The 16028-nt window shown below is 38.0% G+C and overlaps 1 long non-coding RNA gene across 1 annotated transcript; it reads right to left on the bottom strand.

Annotated features, from left to right (window-relative positions):
• Window positions 1-434: 434 nt before the first annotated feature.
• On the bottom strand, window positions 435-10202 carry LOC124792513. The gene is made up of 7 exons (XR_007016576.1): window positions 9956-10202; window positions 8711-8859; window positions 8473-8611; window positions 3120-3262; window positions 2866-3035; window positions 2658-2783; window positions 435-2564 (listed from the first exon to the last, which is right to left on the bottom strand). It is a non-coding gene; the product is annotated as an uncharacterized LOC124792513 (long non-coding RNA).
• Window positions 10203-16028: the final 5826 nt, after the last annotated feature.

The following is a 16028-nucleotide window of genomic DNA, read 5'->3' as shown; positions in this document are numbered from 1 at the left end:
TACCTATCATAGATTTACAACAAACTCACAACCATGAATTATTTGATAGAATGGTAGCAAGTTTTGCCGGGCTAACAACATTTCTAATAACATTCAGAATTAGTAGCCTTAAGTTATTGTCCCCAAAAAACGCCATACTGAATTACTGTCTACCTGGTGAGCAAGAGTCTCCAGAAATACAAAAGGAAAGGGCAGGACAATACCAGGTGTAGAAATTTCCCTGTAGTAGGCTCTGTATATGCCATTTTTAAAGTTCTAATCCTCTTGTGAAGTAAATAAACCTAAAAACTGTAAGTTTGTTAGGTTGGTTACATTTTTCAGGCACCATAATCAAACTACTTTACTTTCATATCTGTGGATTCTAGTGGGTAATTGCAAATGATTAAGAAAACTTCATAATTATTGATACCACATTGTTTTATTATCTGTAATAGGAAATACATGGAGTTTAGTTTTCACTCAAAAAGGATAATTACACAATGACATTTCTTCATATGTCCAATACACATACATAGTCCATTTGTGCTTACATAAATGCAAAACATAAAATACGCTGACATGTACAATAGTATACACATTTTAAAAACACTAACAACTAGTCATTTTGAACAACAGATTGTGTGTAAGCTTAAAGGAACAATGCACACACACAAGAGTATGCACTGAAAAATATGATTTGAAAATTGCTATTCCCTCTAATGTCACGTTTAGCTCATATGATTCATTGCCAAAGGAAATGATAATTACATAATTGAATTTATTCATTCCAACATGTGTATTCTGACTACACAACAAATTATGAGCAGTGTACATAAGTTTTTTGAGTTGATACTGTTTCATAAATGAAAAACCTTTACTCAAATATTGTTTTACCACACAGATTAAACAACATACACCCATGTGCTCAGAGCTTATTTGTTGTAAGGAAATCAGTGAGTGACCAGGATGCAATACAGAAACACACTTGCTGCAAATAAAACCTAAGTAAAGTTTGTTCGTTAACACTTTCGGGGTTTGTGCACTTTAGCGTTGTTGGAACAGACCAAATCGGATGAACGTAATGTTACACCCAACAGATAGTACAATTTATAGCCATATGTATCGGGCTCTGTTTGATTTGAAGAAAACTGTTATTGACCAAGATGCATTAAGGAATCAAATTAATGGGTGGGAAACAGAATCGAAGGCTGAGAGATTTTTTTTCAGACCGTTTACAGATGACAATGGAAAAGTACAGCCATTGCTTTTTTGTTACCAGCACAAGTGGCAAAGGGAACTTTTGAAAAGGTATGGTAGGGTTTAGGGTATGTTTGCCTGATGCAACATACAAGACAACGAAGTATGACATTCCATTATTTTTCTTGGTAGTGAGAGCTAATGTATGCTATTTAGTAGGTGGGATATTCTTCATTCAAGTAGAAAACACTGCTTCAATTAAAGAGGCTCTAGAAATTTTCAAGGCATGGAACCCAGATTGGAATCCAGTTTTATGGGTTACAGATTTCTCTGAGCCTGAGATATGGGCAATTAAAGGAACATTTCCAATGTCAAGGGTTTATCTTTGTTTATTTCATCGAAAGCAAGCCTGGCAATGGTGGCTTAGCAAAAAGAACAATTTAGATGTACCGGGATATAGTGAGCAAACCTTCAATCTCATGAATTATTAACTAGAAATTCTGGTGCACTTTATTTTAATAAGCAATGGCTTTCAGTGTCTGAAAGGTGGGTGAAGGCCTATGAGGACAAGGAGAATTTCTTCGCCAATATAACTACTACTAATGGTGTTGAATCACTAAATAAAAGAGTGAAACATTTTTTCTTAGACATTCACAGCAGGTATAACATTGACAGGTGTTGTTAAAGTTTTAATAAATGATTTCCTCCCTAGCCTGTTTAAAAAATATTGTCTGAAGAATTCAGCTGTGAAATCTTACAGCAGAGAGATTCCTCACTTCTTGCATAACAAGCCACACGAATTTGTGAATCACGTAATGAAAAGATATTCTTCAGCGCAAACTGGACTTACTGAAAGCTCAGTGAAATAAATGGGTGAGGGATTATTTTGTGTAGAATGTGCTGAGGCCAAGGATTGTTACTATGCGGTGAATTCTGCAAAGCCTAATTGCACATGTGAATACTTCCATGCAAACATTTCTGCGCAATTTTCATTTATTACCCTGGCTGGGACTTTCATAAGTTGAATGACAGTTACAAGAACAGCCCTTTCATTTGTCTCGATGGGACCTTTGGGTTTGGCTCAAGCAGCAGTTGGTCTGAACCTGCCAGTCCTGTATTATAAAGTTCAGAGGATACCAGCAGTGAGGCGGCAGTAAACCAAGGCAGTGCCAATCCCAGAAACTCAACTTCATCAGAGGAACAAGATGAAAGGCAGTTAGCTAGGCTGGTTATAAACCTGACCTACAGCACTATAAACATTAACAGACTTTGAGAATGTGTGCACTAGGTACAGCTTATCCTGAGGATGATGTAATAAAAAAAAAAAAAAAAAATCTGAAATTTGCCTTTCTGTCTTACTTGAACACCAAGGCCACTTCTGCAGCAACCTGTAACAATACGAAATTGTCAAACCATGTACAGTGAAGTGGTAAAATAACATGCTCCTAGAAATATAATTCAGAATCAGATACTATACTCACTTTTGTCTCCATGTGGTAATTTGTTCACTGTACAGAAAACCTGGAAAATTCAGCCATTTGTCTGAAACTGTAGCTGAGCACTCATTTGTGTTCATTATATTTTTCCTTGGACTGATACGGTCTTGACTAAGTGCAGAAAGCAAAATTAATTGAAAAAAATTGCCTTGTAATAAGAATTCATGTAAATAAATGTTATCACATTACGCACCTTGATGATACACAACCAGGTAATGTGCCACTGCAACCTTATTTGTAACGGTAGGGACTACCGCACCTGGGTATGCATTGTGTATCAATTACACTTTCCACGAGAGAAGGAGGTTCAGAGGAATGATCACAACATTGCCTCTCGCTGCTGGGAGAAGACAGCTGTGTCACCTGAATGGGAATACAATGATTAACTTTAAAATAACTTGGCCTGCAAGTGATTTTAATCATAAATCAATGCAGATACTGACATACCTTGATGTTGCCAAGGTGATCTGCAACTGCAACTCTTTTGTAAATTTTGCTTGTGGCTTGTCCATTGCTCCCATGCAATACAAAAGAACCAAAAAAGCTGATCTGAATGCTGCTATTAAATGTGGCACAAGAACACAGAGTACCTGTGAACCGTGAAATAATGTAGTAAGCAAAAAAAGGGTAAACAATACATATTTAACATATTTAATGATGAAGCATATGTAACACGTTTAACTGCAAAAGGGGATAACTCGCACACCACCCACAGCTTTAAAATAAAAGACAGATTGCAATTCTTACCTATCACTACTGCAATCTATATATGACTGACAAGGTGTTGAGAAAAATTTCCTATGCAATATAATAATCTGTATGTACACTGAGTAACTGTGGTAAATAGTACAGATTCATTCTACTTGATGCAGAGTACACATAACATGTCTAAGAATGGTAATATTATAACAACGCAAAGCCCAGGATGGAATAACAATTTTACACTTATCCATCTTGGCTTTCAGCCAAAGCTCCTTCATCTGAAATACAAATTAGACACACATTCTGGCCACAGTAGTGAGAGACATTGGTCATGGGTGTGTAATTTTCTATTTCAGATGAAGTCCTTTGGGCTGTAAGCTAAGAGTTATCAATCTTTTCATTGTACCAATTTGTGAGAACATTTTGTATCCTTTTTGTAATGTTAATATTCTACTTCATTAAGTCTGCCACAATTGGTAAGTCCTCAATTAAAGCTGATCTTCAACAGACAATTTCTACTTTTTGGATAGTGAATGTCAAACATACTGTGTGAATCTGGAATTAGCAGCAGCATGTCAGTTCGTCTTTAGCAAAGTGTAGAACACTGCCTGCCATGACATACAAATTTCATTGTAGTAAATTACAATTTACAGGATACGTTTATCAGCAGTGACTAAGGGCTTAACCCATTGTCTTTAATTATCAACCATCAAAGATCCTCTTGCAACACTGTCTAAATTGTTTACTCTATCTGCAAGGTTGCTTTCACCTCATGGTTGGTAGTCTTAACAAGTTGTTTTACAGAAGTAATTGCAGATGTAACACATGTCATTAAAATTTCACTATGGAAAAAAAATCTAACACTGCGTGACATGACTTTTACCAAGCACCCCTATACTCTATACAATGAGTTGATAAAATATTAGGAGTTGCACACAGAATGAGTGGTATCATGCAACACATTAATGTCTCCATTTTTTACGTACCTATCCCTGCACTTCATAGGTCAATGAAAATGTCAGAGCTACTGAGGTAAATCTTTCCAAATAGGTGAGGCTCTATACCATCTCACTGTTAGAAATTAAAGGGGCAGGATAACAAATTAGGAGTAGCTCAAGGAGTGTGTGTTGATCTCTCAAGAAGATTGGCAAGCAGGGGGATAAGTAGCTACTGGAATGATACTACCAATGAAAATAGCAATACTTTAGTGATTAATGGATCTACAGACCAGAGCCTCAGAAATTCGTATATGTATACACATATAGGTAGAATAATTGAATAATCTTTGGGAATTGTATATAACAGCCAATTGTGTGTCAGAGTAACTGTACAACAACATTTAGTCCATTCATGCACGTGATGAGGCATTAGCTACTTAAGACAAGAGCTCCTTTCATCTGACCACCACCAGACTGCATACAGCAAATTCCACAACAGTGGAACAATAAAACTTTTAAGCGAAAAGATCTAAAATTGTACCCCATAGTACAGTACAAGAACCATGTAGATTGTGTCATCCCAGGTGCCTCTACCTTTCAGTAATTATAGTAATATGTAGTGAAAGGGGGAAAAACTGTACGAGAGGTAAGGTGGAGGGAATGGGGGCAGAGAGAGAAAGAATTTGCTTACAGGAAGATTTATAAGCCACATATTATTAGAACAGGAAAAGTTTTTGGTAAGGTAGGACAAACTAAGAGGAGGAAGGGGCAGCTGGCACTTGTGCAGACTAGACAATGGGTGTTATGTGGAAGCAGCCCAAGTTCTGAACCAACTATTGTGAAAAATCTAGAACAGGGCCAGTGGCGTACTTATACCTTTCGCGCAGGAATGTTTTCAGCACTTCTTGTGAAGTATAATGGAACAAAAGAGGGTGTGTCAGCTGTGTTATACAGCCAATGAGATAGCAGTAGGCAGACTACATGTTTCAATGTAATACATTTGAAAGAAAGGATGAAACATTGTTGTAAACAAGAATCATATATTTAACTGCTCCCTGTTTGAGTCACAGCTATTTAAACTGTGCTAGCATCTGAAAACTGAGTTCAGTGTCACAACCCAAGGTGTATTCGAGAAAGTAGTGAAATATTTTTCTCCTCTTGAGTTGGTATGCAATCAATGTACACAAGAACAATGAGTAAGTGGATCAATGTTTTTACTTAAATCATGGAAGACTGTAGGTGGAACGGTGCTTTTTAATATAGCACACGTGCAACTATCAATGAATACTGATCCACCTACCTTCTTCCATGATGGAATTAAAAATGATCTTGTTACTCAAAGTGGAGGCTTATGCTGCACTTCCAGACGATTCCACCCACTTACTCTTTAAGAGTCATTTCACCATCACATCTGACATTTTCATGTCTCTGCAATTAATCCATGAGATATACACAAGCAGATGACATCATGATGCAGAACAATCACTGAAATCAGTAATTTATAGCTTGCGCCCCTTATCACAAAATATTTCTCAAAACTCATGAATACAATGAAAAACAGAAAACATAAAAATGCTTTACAATTTCAGCGCTAGAAGTATATTGTGTCTGTTCTTGTCTCTCATTGAATATGTCAAAGAATCATTCTTCTGGCTACGCATAACTGTCGCTCACCAACCAATGAGCAGTGGATAAGCACCATTTTGACTATCACTGGCCCTGACCTAGATTTTAGCACCAATTATATAAAATCAAATTGACTTCAGCAACTGGTTTATTAAATTTAAATAAATATTACTGGCTGTCTTGCTATGTTCATGCCTAACTGATTCAGAGGGCTGAGCTGTATTTTGTATTTTATTTATGTTCCTCTTTTAGTCCAGGGTGATTGGTATGGGCATCAATGCAAGTAAGTAGTTCTTTCAATGATTATAGTTTTAGTACATTAGTTTTAGAAAATGTATGCACAATAAATTTATTTTGACTTACATATTCTTGGAGCTAAATTTGCTTCAGCAGAGAGGTAGGATACTTCACATTGCAGCTGTTCAAGCAAAGCATGTTATCTTACACCTTCCATCCATTTTCATACAGTGTTATTACGAGACTTGGGCAGTATGTGGTACACCAAGAAGCTGAATTTCCCTCACAAAACATTATCAAAGCAAACACACACACACACACACACACACACACACACACACACACACACACAGCTTTTATGATCCTGATAATGGAAGACCACCAGCTTGTGGGTTTGACGATGTTAAATCGTCCACACATTCTCGAAGCCTCTTCAGCGTTCTAGCAATTGCTTCTCTGTTTTTACAGTTGTAGGTCAGGTTTATGACCTGCCTTGCTAATTCCCGTGCATCTTGCTCCTCTGATGAAGTTGAGCTTCTGGGATTGTCACTGCCTTGGTTTACTGCCTCCTCACTGCTGGTATCCTCCGAACTTTGTAATACAGGGCTGGCAGGTTCAGACCAACTGCTGCTTGAGCCAAACCCAAAGGTCTCATCGAGACAAATGAAAGGGCTGTTCTTGTAACTGTCATTCAACTTATGAAAGTCCCAGCCAGGGTAATAAATGAAAATTGCGCAGAAATGTTTGCATGGATATTTCCATCTTTGGAAGTCTTCACATGTGCAATTAGGCTTTGCAAAATTCACCACATAGTAACAATCCTTGGCCTCGACACTTTCTACACAAAATAATCCCTCACCCATTTCTCTCACTGAGCTTTCAGTAAGTTCAGTTTGCGCTGAAGAATATCTTTTCATTACGTGATTCACAAATTCGTGTGACTTGTTATGCAAGAAGTGAGGAATCTCTCTGCTGTAAGATTTCACAGCTGAATTCTTCAGACAATATATTTTAAACAGGCTAGGGAGGAAATCATTTATTAAAACTTTAACAACACCTGTCAATGTTTTATCTGCTGAATGTCTAAGAAAAAAATGCTTCACTCTTTTATTTAGTGATTCAACACCATTAGTAGTAGTTATATTGGCGAAGAAATTCTCCTTGTCCTCATAGGCCTTCACACACCTTTCAGATACTGAAAGCCATTGCTTATTAAAATAATCAAGTGCACCAGAATTTCTAGTTAACAATTCATGAGATTGAAGGTTTTGTTTTGCAGTTAAGAATTGTTCTTCAGATGGTGACTCAGCAATTCCTTCCCACAGCTTCATGATTTGCTCACTATCACCCGGTATGTCTAAATTGTTCTTTTTGCTAAGCCACCATTGCCAGGCTTGCTTTCGATGAAATAAACAAAGATAAACCCTTGACATTGGAAATGTTCCTTCAATTGCTCGATCTCAGGCTCAGAGAAATCTGTAACCCATAAAACTGGATTCCAGTCTGGGTTCCATGCCTTGAAAATTTCTAGAGCCTCTTTAATTGAAGCAGTGTTTTCTACTTGAATGAAGAATATCCCAACTACTAAATAGCATACATTAGCTTTCACTACCAAGAAAAATAATGGAATGTCGTACCTCGTTGTCTTGTATGTTGCATCAAGCAAACATACCCTACCATACTTTTTCAAAAGTTCCCTTTGCCACTTGTGCTGGTAACAAAAAAGCAATGGCTGCATTTCTCCATCGTCATCTGTAAACGGCCTGAAAAAAATATCTCAGCCTTCGATTCCTTTTCCCACCCATTAATTTGATTCCTTAATGCATCTTGGTCAATAACAGTTTTCTTCAAATCAAACAGAGCCCGATACATATGGCTATAAATTGTACTATCTGTTGGGTAAAACATTATGTTCATCCGATCTGGTCTGTTTTCCCCAGTGAAATTTTTTTCCACAAATCTCTCCAGTTCTAACTTAATTATCCGAACTGAGTTCGTCCCCTTTGTAACTATATCCCTGATCTCTTTTGAAAGCAAAGGGTGTATGTGTCCAATCGTTTTCACACATTCAATGCCATGATTATTGCGGCTTGCTTGGGAGGCAGCCACATAATATCGCAGATAACTTTTTGGTACCTGTGTCGACTCCAAGTCGAGTTTCAGTTTCTCAGTAACCTTTAATACATTACAAATTTATCAATGAGTTACAAATATTTACATACAAGAGCTAGCCAAATGACATACATGTAACTTATCAGGCTAATATATCTACACACATTACTCAGTTGGATACTCACTTTTTTTTTAACTGTCTGTTGCCGAGTTTATCGCATAACGGGGGAATATCCTGACACACTTAACATCCAATGTTGCTGGACAGCCTTTCTTTTGTGTGTCCATGAGAACTTTTCTCTTCTTTGGGTTAACATGGTCCACCTTTATGTATAAAATTAACAAAATTTTATAAGTCCCTGTAACTATTCCTTTTTGATTGAAAATATATGTAATTGCTACTTAGATCTTTATTTTACTTACCAGATGATCTGCAACAGGAGTCTCCTTTTTATGATATAACGGGCCAAGACTACATTCTCTTTTCACTAAGCTTTCAACACAGGAAACAGGGCCAAAAAACTCTATTGGTATGTTTCCTTTTGTGTGGCTGTAGAAGAAGCCTGTCTTGTCTGGTAAAAACAGAATGTTAATTAAATCTACAATCATGTCACTGCACATATATGGGGTAGGCCACTGATGTACATGGGAACTTATGTAGCAGGCCTATGTAAAATATGTATGATAGCATTATGAAAAACCAACAGAATTTAGTGCAAAAACCAATTACCTTGTCATGAACTAGTACAATCAAGATCAGTTTATTCATACACGAATGGATATAGTTCACTACTGGATACAAGTAGTTGTCTTTGACCACTAAAGCAAACAGCATGGAAGTGATGTCAGTACTTAGTTGCAGTATTTTCACTCATTAATGGGTAGATAGTTTTGTAAATTAAGCTGCTCTAACTGTACAGCAACAATGACCCAAATGATCAATAGATATACAATACAGAGTCGCCTGTGGTCAGTGAGGTTTAGGACACACTGTAAAATATCTTGCCAGAGTAGAGGCAGGAAGATTTGCATTTCGTGCGTTGATGCTGCTACAAATACTTAATTAAAAAAAAGTATCAGTACCTACACATCCCTGCATGTCTTAAATGTTTCCAAAATCAATTTCTTTCATTTCTTCTTCCCACATGTCTTTTGTTCACGGCATTCTATTAATGTGTGCATGTTTTTTTTTTTCCTCCACATTTCTCATTTCTGATGTATATGGAGAAAACTAATTGTTTCCTTCACACTACAGTAACAAATTCTATTTGTAGGCTACATTCTATAAACTTTGACAATGGTTGTCCTTTTTGAAATTTCATTCTTAGTTATCCATTCCCATAAGCAAATTTATATTTTTAGCTACATAGCCATTAATGTTATTTGGCGATTGTTTCGTGTGTGCTACTTGGCTTGCTGTCTTCCCCATCCTACTACGACTGATTTACTCGATTGAACAGTACGTAGTGCGAGAATGAAAATATGCAAGACATGTTTAACTCGAGAAATGTACAAATCTGATTTACAAACGACGTTATTTACTACAAATAACTATAATTACATTTATTTTAACGCAGCCAAAGGATATAAATGGAATACATCTGTGTAACAACTATGTAATTATGTTACATCTGAACACAAAAACAAATTAGGAACCCTTTCACTTACGTTTAGCAGCACTTCTTCTAACTGAGTATGCGTAGCCATTGACGCGCAAGTTGCTCAGAAGATGGACAACATCCTCTTCTGTCTCGCAAAATCCATGAATGTCGCCTTCTCTGTCAATACATACATCTTTCAGCGATGAACGCATTAACCTCTCGAACACATCCACTTCCCGGTCTCCAACACGGTCAGTAGACATACTCGAAGAAGTGTCCGAAACAGGAGTTTGCAACATACCGCAGCAGCAGAACTCTACAGCACTGAGCCTGTAAACACACGACTCTCCCGCCACTTTTACGTCAACTCGATTTTCTCCCGCCACTACGTCAGCTCGATTTGTAGTCGCTGATCGATATACTTTGCGAACGCTGGGCTACGTCATCTCGACGTCACTTCCTTTAGTTCGTTCGGGTGAAACGAAGCTCTCCCCAGCAGATCAACCTACCTGTAGTTGCTGTTCATAGGTGATGGCAGGGGAACCAACATTGTGCACAAAAGTAGAACGCTTTTCAACTTACGTGTAAGTTAGCATGACAATTTGCAAATTGAGTGTTTCCACATGTAAGCTGTCTTATGTGTGTGGAGATATGGACGCGTAGGAGATTCATGCCTCAGGAAACATGGCTTGAAGAATACGCAAGGATGCTCATCACTCTTAGAGAGCGATGTGGAGCACTACATCCTGTAGTGATTATTCCCCTTTCCGAAGATGGTATTTCATTGTGAACAGTCCCTTGCTACACTCTGCCTGCTTTTAGGTAGACAAGATGAAAAACAGTTAACAGCAATACCTCTGATACCATAAAAGGTTAGCTTCTCTAGGACATTACTACGAATTTCACAATCGTGCTTTTGCCAAGTGAAAGAAAACACCATACTCTGTCATTTAAATTTTATTTATGGGTTAAAAAATATACGAATTGGGAGTGACTAAGTATACTATATCGAGAGTGCGTTGTGAGGGTTCTTGTGTACATCATATTTTTCAGTACTTTAAAGAATGAGGGAAGTAGTGATTTTTTGGTACTTTAAAGAACGAGTTAAGTAGTAACACTTGACAGTAATTATTAAAATCTACCTATTCTTGTTGTAAATCCCATTAGTTTTCTTTTCCTTCACAACAGCATATCCCATGTGATAGTGAACCTATTCTCACAGCACTTGCATTTTTTGTTGTAGTGGATTTCATCTTCTCATGTTTTCTGAGCTTTTACTTCATTGTTTGATTACTTCACACAAAAACTTTTTCATTACATAGAGCCTGTGGAAGACTACCTCAAAAATGGCATAGCTGGTCGGATGTTCACGTGCTCCTATCACAAGCATCTACACATAGATGATGATGATTGGTTTGTGAGGCACTCAACTGCACAGTCATCAGCGCCTGTACAATGTCCAAATGTTTACATAACCCAATTGTTACACAATCCAGTCTAGTCACTGTCACAAATGATGGTGGTGATGGTGGTTATGAGGACAACACAAAACACCCAGTCCCTAGGCAGAGAAAATCCCCAACCCAGCCAGGAATCAAACCCAGGACCCCTTGATCCAGAGGCAGCAATGCTGGCTACTAGACCACGAGCTGAGGACATCTGTGGATAGAGGTAGGACAGTGAAATTACCACTAGGCGTTAATTATTTGGAAGTCCACAACTCTTCACAGAACATGGGGTTCAGACGCTTGTCTGCTCTTCAAAGGAGGATAGATGGTGAACCGTGACGTCTCTGCTGAAAAAGCACAATGCTGTTGCACACACAATTATTTCGGAGCAGATCGTTCATCGCACATTGTTGAACATGGAACTCAGCAGCAGATCACCCCTGCGTTCCTATGTTGACTTGACAAAATCGTCAGTTATGATTGCAGTGGGCACAGGAACACTGGGATTCAACTGTTGATGAATGGATGTGTGTCTGCTCTTTGGGTGAATCATATTTTTGCTACACTAGGCCGCTGGTCATCTCTACAAACACATCATTGAGGTGAACGGCAGCTTGAAACATGCAGTGTACCACGAATGCAGGCTGGTGGTAGCGATATAGTGAATTGATGACTTGGCGACGAAATTCGCTTGATGTAAATCCTATGGAACCGATCTGGGTCACTATCAGGTGCCATCACCTCATATGCAGGTCAGTGGCTCATTATTTACGAGAGTTACATGATCTGTGCGTATACATCTAATGCCACATACCTCCACAAACCTACCCACAAAGTGTCGGATCCCTGATATGCAGGATCAGTGATGTATTTCGTTACAAAGACGGACAAACAAGCTGTTATGCAGGTGGTCATAATGTTTTGGCCAGTGTATGTACCAAATGGAACAGGGACCCTTCGTGGTATACAGTCACTATAAAGAAACTTCTAAAGAAAAAGAGTTTACTGCAGAATATGTGTAAAACAAAGCGTAGAGCTAGAGATAGAGATATGCTGAATGAAACACGTTTGGCTGTCAAGAGTGCAATATGCATCATCTCCAGTGACTACCATAGCAAAATCATGTCAAATGATGTTTTACGAAACTCAAAGAAATTCTGGTCTGGTATGTACTGTCTGTCGCATCAAAGTTAGTACCAACTCCCTAGCGAATGAAATAGGAACTGAAAATGAGGGTAGCAAAGCAAAAGCTGAAATGCTTGACTCCATTTTCAAATGTTCCTTTACAAAGGAAAACCCAAGAGAACTGACCCTACTTAATCCTTGTACCACTTACAAGATGAATGAAATAAGCATTAATGTTACTGGTGTTGAGAAACAACTGAAATCGTTAAATTTAACAAAGCTCCAGGCCCCAACGGAATCCATATCACATTCTGTACTGAATTTGCAACTGAGCTAGCCACTACAATGTAGATCCATGAAACAAAAAACCATGCCCAATTTCTTGGAGAAAGCACAGATCTCACTTATCTACAAGAAGGGTAGCAGGAGTGATCCACAAAACTAAAACTATTGGCCAATATTCTTGACGTGGATTTATTGTATAATCTTAGAACATATTCTTAGCTCAAACGTAGTGAGGTATCTTGAACAGAATGACCTCCATAAACATTGCTCATCTGAAACTTAACCCACACTTTTCTCACACGACATATTGAAATACTGAGGTAGATGCAGTATTTCTTGATTTCCAAAAACAATTTGGCCCAATACCACACCTAAGCTTATTCTCAGAAGTATGATCATGTGGGGTATCAAGTGAAATTTGTAACTGGATTGAGGACTTCTTGATAGGGAGGCCACTGCATGTTATCTTGGATGGAGACTCATCATCAGATGTAGAAGTAACTTCAGGTGTGCCCCCAGGGAAGTGTGTTGGGACCCTTCCTGTTCATGCTGCTTGTCAATGATGTTGCAGACAATATTAATAGTCACCTCAAACTTATCTATAATGAAGAACTACCTGAAAGACACTGCAAAAACATTCAGTCATATCTTGATATGATTTCAAAGTGGTATAAAAATTGGCAACTTGCTTTAAATATTCAAAAGCGTAAAATTGTGCACTTCACAAAACGAAAAAACATAGTATCATGTGACTATAATATCAATGAGCCACTATTGGAATCAGCCAATTCATACAAATACATAGGTATGACACTTTGTAGGGATATAAAATGTAATGATCAGACTCAATTGTGGGTAAAGCTGATGGTGGACTTCGGTTTACTGATAGAATACTGGGAAAGTGCTATCAGAGTACAAAGGAGATTGCTAACAAATCACTTGTGCAACCAGTTCTAGAATATTGCTCAGTTGTGTGGGACCCATACTAAATATGACTAGCAGGGGATATAGAATGTATATAGAGAAGGTAACATGAATAGTCACAGGTTTGTTTGACCTGTGGGAGACTGTCACAGAGATACTGAAGGAATTGAACTGGAAGACTCAAAGACAAATGTAAACTAAGGAAGTCTATTAATGAGTTTCAAGAACTGGCTTTAATTGACAGCACCATACAACTCCCTAATTATCAATCACATAGGTATCACGAGGATAAGATTAGAATAATTACTGCACACACAGAGGCATTCAAACAATTCTTCTCATGCTCCATATGTGAATGGAACTGGAAGAAACCCTAATAACTGGTATAGAGAGAGAGAGAGAGAGTGTGTGTGTGTGTGTGTGTGTGTGTGTGTGTGTGTGTGTGTGTGTGTGTGTGTGTGTGTGTGTGTGTGTGTGTGCGCGCGCGGTCATCGTATACGTGTAATGGACACTAGTTAATAATTGACCATAGAGGACTAAAAGTGAAATGACATATTTTTTCAATGGTGATGTGCGAGTTCCTTGCTGCTTTGTGTGTGCGTGATGTGCCATGTTTTTGTGGTCCGAAGAATAATGTATAAATAGCGAATAAAGTGCAGTGATATCAACAAATTTATGTTTCATGGTAGATAGCCTAAACATCCCAAAGTCATTACCTGATTCTTAACAGTGTGTAATTTTTTTGCATTCTATGGTGGATATGCTAAATACTCCTAACATACATAAAAATCCCTTTGTGCCAACTTGGGTAACCACAACTTTGCACCAAGATGACTCCTAATCAATAATTATACCAACATCCCGTTTCTGTATATACAGAGTGATTATAAATGAATATCAGGGTTTTAACACTTTATAATATTTATTATATTAAACTTATAGTTATAAATGATATGTCAAATGAAATAGCAACTCAAACAGTTTTACCAAGAACCTTATAAATGTTCAATGTGAGCACCATTTGCCACATGGCACACATCAAGTCTATAGCTGTGTTCTTCCCAAACATTGATAAGTGTGTCTTCAGTGATTATATCAATAGCTGCTTCAATCCAGTTTCTTAGTTCAGGGAGGTCTGCTGTTAGTGGAGACACGTACAAACGATCCTTGATGAAGCCCCAAAGGAAAAAATCACATGGCGTTCGGTCGAGTGAACGTGGAGGCCATGCAAAGCAAGCCCTGTCATTGGGCCCCTTGTGGCCCATCCAGCACTTGGGTACAGTGAAGTTCAACCAATCATGTACTTCGCTATGTCAGTGAGGTGGTGCCTCACTGGTGCCAAACACAACTGTTTGGGTTGCTCTTTCATTTGACATGTCATTTATAACTGTAAGCTGAATGTGATAAATATTATAAAGCGTTAAAAACCCTGATATTCATTTATAAACACCCTTTATTTTATACTCAGTGTTCGATTTTGAAGTTTGAAAACTTTTTCAACGTCTGCAGCATACCACCAGAAGATTATACCACAGGAGTTTATAGAACAGAAATGTGCAAAATATGACAACAGTATTATTTGTCTGTCAACAAAGTGCAAAATGGCTGTCAGTGCAAAGAAAGCAGAGCTATTTATCTTGAGCAGCTGGCCAATTTTCTGATTCCCTCTTAACTGATAGTCCATCCAGTTGCCTAGAAATTTTGTATGTGTTGTTTCATTAATTTTCCATTTCAGGAACCAAACTTGAGGTTTTTATTTGTTGTTTGAAATTCTGCATTACTATGTGTGGCATTAATGACACCTGGCCCTGTTCTCTGTGACTGGGAACAAGGACAGGTATACCACTGAGGCTCTGACCTTCATTTTCAGATACATAAAAAATATTTTTTTTCTGTAGATGTAACCCCTTCCACAACTTTACATATCATATTGGGTATTTTTCAGTCTCAGTTATGTCAGCAGTGATTTCACATCAAAACTGTATGGAAGAAGATGGAGGAGGCTGAATGGTGAGGCCAAAAACTGACTGCAGTCGGTGGGCCAACCAAGTATTAATTTATACCTAGCCAGTTTTCTGATGGTGTTGAATAATATAAGTTATGGCAACATGCTTGTTGCACTGTACTCCAGTAAGTGTTGCACTCTATCGCCCCACTGGAGGACTCTGTAATAGTTTGCATTCATATACAGGGTGTTCCCTTTAACTGAAGACATTGAATACCTCGAAAGCTACACACCAAATGAAACAAATTATAATTCCAATTTGTTTAACATGGGAATGATACCACACTCAATCTCTCCCCTCCCCGCCAACCTACGCATGGGTGGTGGGTGCAACTTCTTTGAAATCTTCATTG

The sequence above is a fragment of the Schistocerca piceifrons genome, chromosome 1 (genome assembly GCF_021461385.2).
Source record: "Schistocerca piceifrons isolate TAMUIC-IGC-003096 chromosome 1, iqSchPice1.1, whole genome shotgun sequence".
In the NCBI taxonomy this organism is placed as follows: Eukaryota; Metazoa; Arthropoda; class Insecta; order Orthoptera; family Acrididae; genus Schistocerca; species Schistocerca piceifrons.
This window is presented reverse-complemented; position numbering and strand designations above follow the sequence as displayed.